This window comes from Schistocerca piceifrons, chromosome X, assembly GCF_021461385.2.
Source record: "Schistocerca piceifrons isolate TAMUIC-IGC-003096 chromosome X, iqSchPice1.1, whole genome shotgun sequence".
NCBI classification, from domain to species: domain Eukaryota; kingdom Metazoa; phylum Arthropoda; class Insecta; order Orthoptera; family Acrididae; genus Schistocerca; species Schistocerca piceifrons.
The window spans coordinates 588,718,608-588,725,295 of NC_060149.1; positions in this window are offsets into that span (position 1 = coordinate 588,718,608).

Consider the following 6,688-nt stretch of genomic DNA (forward strand, 5'->3'; position numbering starts at 1 on the left):
CGTCCACGAGACTCAGAGGGCCATAGACACGGGTTCCCAGGTAGATGATGTGTTTCTTGACTTCCGCAAGGCATTCAATACAGTTCCCCACAGTCGTTTAATGAACAAAGTAAGAGCATATGGACTATCAGACCAATTGTGTGATTGGATTGAAGAGTTCCTTGATAACAGAACGCAGCATGTCATTCTCAATGGAGAGAAGTCTTCCGAAGTAAGAGTGATTTCAGGTGTGCTGCAGGGGACTGTTGTAGGACCGTTGCTATTCACAATATACATAAAGGACCTTGTGGATAACACAGGAAGTTCACTGAGGCTTTTTGCGGATAATGCTGTGGTATATCGAGAGGTTGTAACAATGGAAAATTGTACGGAAATGCAGGAGGACCTGCAACGAATTGACGCATGGTGCAGGGAATGGCAATTGAATCACAATGTAGACAAGTGTAATGTGCTGCGAATACACAGAAAGAAAGATCCTTTATCATTTAGCTACAATATAGCAGGTCAGCAACTGGGAGCAGTTAATTCTGTGAATTATCTGGGAGTAGGTACTAGGAGTAATTTAAAATGGAATGATAATACACTCCTGGAAATGGAAAAAAGAACACATTGACACCAGTGTGTCAGACCCACCATACTTGCTCCGGACACTGCGAGAGGGCTGTACAAGCAATGATCACACGCATGGCACAGCGGACACACCAGGAACCGCGGTGTTGGCCGTCGAATGGCGCTAGCTGCGCAGCATTTGTGCACCGCCGCCGTCAGTGTCAGACAGTTTGCCGTAGCATACGGAGCTCCATCGCAGTCTTTAACACTGGTAGCATGCCGCGACAGCGTGGACGTGAACCGTAAGTGCAGTTGACGGACTTTGAGCGAGGGCGTATAGTGGGCATGCGGGAGGCCGGGTGGACGTACCGCCGAATTGCTCAACACGTGGGGCGTGAGGTCTCCACAGTACATCGATGTTGTCGCCAGTGGTCGGCGGAAGGTGCACGTGCCTGTCAACCTGGGACCGGACCGCAGCGACGCACGGATGCACGCCAAGACCGTAGGATCCTACGCAGTGCCGTAGGGGACCGCACCGCCGCTTCCCAGCAAATTAGGGACACTGTTGCTCCTGGGGTATCGGCGAGGACCATTCGCAACCGTCTCCATGAAGCTGGGCTATGGTCCCGCACACCGTTAGGCCGTCTTCCGCTCACGCCCCAATATCGTGCAGCCCGCCTCCAGTGGTGTCGCGACAGGCATGAATGGAGGGACGAATGGAGACGTGTCATCTTCAGCGATGAGAGTCGCTTCTGCCTTGGTGCCAATGATGGTCGTATGCGTGTTTGGCGCCGTGCAGGTGAGCGCCACAATCAGGACTGCATACGACCGAGGCACACAGGGCCAACACCCGGCATCATGGTGTGGGGAGCGATCTCCTACACTGGCCGTACACCACTGGTGATCGTCGAGGGGACACTGAATAGTGCACGGTACATCCAAACCGTCATCGAACCCATCGTTCTACCATTCCTAGACCGGCAAGGGAACTTGCTGTTCCAACAGGACAATGCACGTCCGCATGTATCCCGTGCCACCCAACGTGCTCTAGAAGGTGTAAGTCAACTACCCTGGCCAGCAAGATCTCCGGATCTGTCCCCCATTGAGCATGTTTGGGACTGGATGAAGCGTCGTCTCACGCGGTCTGCACGTCCAGCACGAACGCTGGTCCAACTGAGGCGCCAGGTGGAAATGGCATGGCAAGCCGTTCCACAGGACTACATCCAGCATCTCTACGATCGTCTCCATGGGAGAATAGCAGCCTGCATTGCTGCGAAAGGTGGATATACACTGTACTAGTGCCGACATTGTGCATGCTCTGTTGCCTGTGTCTATGTGCCTGTGGTTCTGTCAGTGTGATCATGTGATGTATCTGACCCCAGGAATGTGTCAATAAAGTTTCCCCTTCCTGGGACAATGAATTCACCCCAGGAATGTGTCAATAAAGTTTCCCCTTCCTGGGACAATGAATTCACGGTGTTCTTATTTCAATTTCCAGGAGTGTATAAAGTTGATCGTCGGTAAAGCGGATGCCAGACTGAGATTCATTGGAAGAATCCTAAGGAAATGCAATCCGAAAACAAAGGAAGTAGGTTACAGTACACTTGCTCACCCACTGCTTGAATATTGCTCACCAGTGTGGGATCCATACCAGATAGGGTTGATAGAAGAAATAGAGAAGATCCAATGGAGAGCAGTGCATTTCGTTACAGGATCATGTAGTAATCGCGAAAGCTTTACAGAGATGATAGATAAACTCCAGTGGAAGACTTTGCAGGAGAGATGCTCAGTAGCTCGGTATGGGCTTTTGTTGAAGTTTCGAGAACATACCTTCACCGAGGAGTCAAGCAGTATATTGCTCCCTCCTACGTATATCTCGCGAAGAGACCATGAGGATAAAATCTGAGAGATTAGAGCCCACACAGAGGCATACGGACAATCTTTCTTTCCGTGAACAGTAAGAGCCTGGAATAGAAGGGAGAACCGATAGAGGTACTCAAAGTATCCTCTGCCACTAGGGCCTCCCGTTTGGTAGACCATTCGCCAGGTGCAAGTCTTTTGATTTGACGCTACCTCAGCAACTTGCGCATTGATGGGGATGAAATGATGATGATTAGAACAACACAACACCCAGTCCCTGAGTGGAGAAAATCTCTGACCCAGCTGGGAATCGAACCTGGGCCCTTAGGATATTCTGTTGCGCTGACCACTCAGCTACTGGGGGTGGACAGCTGGAGGGATTAACAATTACATTTGAATGAAACAGCCAATGTCTGTGATTCCTTTGTGAAACAGTTTGCTTTGTTTTATGCTCTTCAGTGGTGGTGGATGGTTTTTTACAATTCATAGTGGTCGCAATGTTGCTCCAATGAAGTCCAGAATAGAGATTACAGTCTCAAGATGATGTGAAGGAGCAGCAAAGGCAGTAGTGGGGGCATCATTTTTTTTGCATTGAAAATAACCATCACTAAAAATTACAGTTATCACTTTATGCTTAGCATTGAAAACCGGAATAAACATGCCAGCATCCTGGACATATTTACCATAATGCACCATGACAGTCCCTGACTATTAATTATAAACAAAACAAGCCTAAGTGGGCAGTTTGTTTACATATGGGCCATTAAATTAGGCTAGCCCAAGTGGCTGATTTGATTACTTAAGAGAAAAATGCACCCCCCCCCCCCCCAAATTGTAGGAGAATTGGTACACACACATTATTTGTATTAATTCATATATAGAAGAAAAGTTGTTAATAAAAATCTCCAAGTTATTGACTGGTTTGCATGAAATTTTTACACGGTACTGATGGATAAAAAATGCAATATAAAAAATAATTACTGCAGAGTAAGGAATATTTCAATAATGCATTGGTATAGGTAACATATTTAAGTGATTAACATTGCAAGAACACAGGTTAATGTAAGTGCGAGATAAGCCACTGCAAATGTGAAATGCTAGTATGTTAATAACCAGTGTAACTGCCAGAATGTGAAATTTAAGCACGCGAACGTGCATGCATTGTGTTGTACAGGTGCTGGATATGAGTCTGTGGGATGGAGTTCCATGTCTGCTGCACTTGGTCGGTCAATACAGGTACAGTTAATGTTGTCGTCTGATGATGTTCCATATGTGCTTGATTGGAGACAGATATGGTGATTCAACAGGCCAAGGCAACATGTTGATACTCTGTAGAGCATGTTGGGTTACAACAGTGGTATGTGGGCCAATGTTATCCTGTTGGAAAACATCCCCTGGAATGCTGTTCGCGAATGGGAGCACAACAGATCGAATCACCGGACTGACTTACAGTTTTGCAGTCGTGTTGTGTCGGATAACCAAGAGAGTGCTCCTGCTGTCATACAAAATCACACACCTATCAAAAGTGAAATAAAATCTGAATGTTGTCTCAGAAATATGTCAACTTCTTTGCAGAAACACAGTAGAATATAGCTGGTATCGAGAGGTTCAGGTGAGGTGCTGTAATGGTTGCGTAATTCAAGTACCATTACAAGATGCAGTGTGATGCATCAGACCCATATGCCGAACATGGTGTTCTTCCCTCTCAGCAGTGCCACAGTCTTCTTGCGACCATACATTCTTGTGACCACAATTGCCAACAATGATGTACAGTGGCTACATTCCTGCGAAGTCTTTCTGCAATATCGAAGAAGGAACACCCATCCTCTTGTAGCCCTATTACACGACCTCATTCAAACTCAGTGAGGTGCTGATAATGGCATCTTTGTTGTCTCGGAGGAGCTCTTGACTAACTTCAATCACTATATCGATTCTCAAAGGTAACTAATGTTCACAACTGTTACAGCGTGTATTTAAAGCAAACTTGATTTGCATTGTCATAATGGTGTTACTAGTGCTCTCTTGTGTAACTGGGGTGAAATCTGAATAGACATCTTTCAGATGTAGAAACGTGCCTACCAACTTTCATTCGTGTTGCATAACCCCTTCTTTGGTGTTGTGATTTTTTTTCCGCCGTCAGTGTATCTTCACACGGACATAGGCTAATTATTGCTTAAACAATAATGTACAGATTTTCTGTTAAAACTGACGGCGAGTAAGGAAATGCTGTGCTGTGAAAAAGTGAAGATTCATTTTCTTTCTTGCAGTCAATTTTTACTACAGTAAAAGGGCTTTTCAATCATTGGAAACATTGTTTCTCCCATATATATTCTTTCTCCTTATATATAATTGTAAACAAAGACTGTCTGAGAAGTGACGTGCTGTTTTGTTTTCTTCCTTACACTCAGTTTTAACAAAAAACAGGAAAGTTGTCTTTATGGCTTATCGGCTTATAGTCAGAATATTACTTCACAATCTGAATCATCTAAAACTTTGTAATCCTGCCCATTTGCAGATTACTACTATGTGGCATACTATCACTGAATCTACTAGCCTCATAAAGCCAGCAGAAAGAGAAGTCTCTTATGTCCTCATATAACAGTGATCTGAACCAATTTACCTGTTATTTTAATTGACTTAGAGAGAGAGAGAGAGAGAGAGAGAGAGAGAGAGAGAGAGAGAGAGAGAGAGAGTTGTTCATTACCCTTCAGTATAAGATTCTGCCTGTAGCTTTCATACACTCTTCACCTTGTGGCCATTCAGACTCATTTGGGTTTCTATCAATAGGCAAGAATAGGCAGCCACAAAGGGTGACAATATTTTAGGGGCACAAAAGGGCAGAAAAAATTAATTTCTAATCAAACAGTGAAAACATTGAGCAAATGAGGAGAAAAAGTGAAAAATAGGAGAAATTAAAACACCAAATTGTTTTCAAAAGCATGCAGAACTGTTTCTTGGATAGTCTTCACTTACTTTGACAATAGTAGTCATTGCCTCTACCTACCTTCAGACTAAAGCAGCTACTGCTGCACTACTGAGGCAGCTAATAAAGGTTGTAGAAATCTCAACAGAATATGCACACAAGGCATCATTTATTTATTTAATTGCAATAAAGTGGATGCTGAAAAATTTGAGATTTATTCCTCATTCTAAAAATATTTCAATGAAAACAGAAATGAAATAATACCATGATTATCCAGATGACCTAGTTTGATGCTTTCCCATGATTCCCATCAGTACAGCATAATTTCTAAATTGAAGGAAAAATTTATTCACACCAGAATATTGTCCATTTTCTTGCAATTAAATAAAATAAGTAATCGAGGCCAAAATTAGTTGGACTGGTCTATTCAGTTGAGTTATGGTTTAAAATGTTCAGCACGTTCTTCTATTTCAGTTATTTTGGAAAATTTAAAAAATGGAGGACAAAAAATAAGAAACTGAGGAAATTTGTTGTCCTGAATCAGTTTTAAAGGTATTGATGACAAAGCATGAAAACTGAGGACTAGCTGCAGAAAATGAGGACATCCAGTCATTTTAGTTTAATAATTAAAATGTAGTAGGAGATCTGCATCTGGATTGTGGTGGTGGTGGTGGTGGTGGTTGTGGTTGTTTGGGGATGGATATTGGGGAGACCGATGATAGTAAAAAAACGATGGGGCATCATTTTTCAGTTCTCACCTAGGGTGGCAAAACACCCAGCAACGGCCCTGACAATATACGATCTTTTGCGCCACCCATGTAAGAGGTCTGAATCATTAATGAGAGTCTAGGCGTTTTATTAGCCTATCAGTTTACATTTCAATCTCTTTGCTAAAGAATTCAATTGCGCTACGAGTAACTGGGAATACATTGGTAGTACCTGCATACTTCAACCTCAAAGCATATTACAGAAACTTTTCCATTTCCCATAACAGTTAAATTGCTTCAATTAGATGTTGAACCATCCAGCCCACTTAACCCCCTAATCTAATTAACTTTGATCATGGATTATTTGGATTTGTGACAATCACAGAATATCTCATTTGGCATCATCAAGGACTGCACTAAACCACACTTGTGTCATTGGTAATTGAGATTTACCTACAAACTTATCTAAGCATTTCATCATCTGAACTAATTACTTCATATCATGTACTCATCCGAGCTGCCCTATTTATACCAAGCCTGATCTATTACCTGAAGGTTCAATTTCTCTAAATTCTATTTATAGCCAACTCATAGTCATGGTGGATTATTCATGTCATATGATTAATGAACATCTCATATGAATTCATTC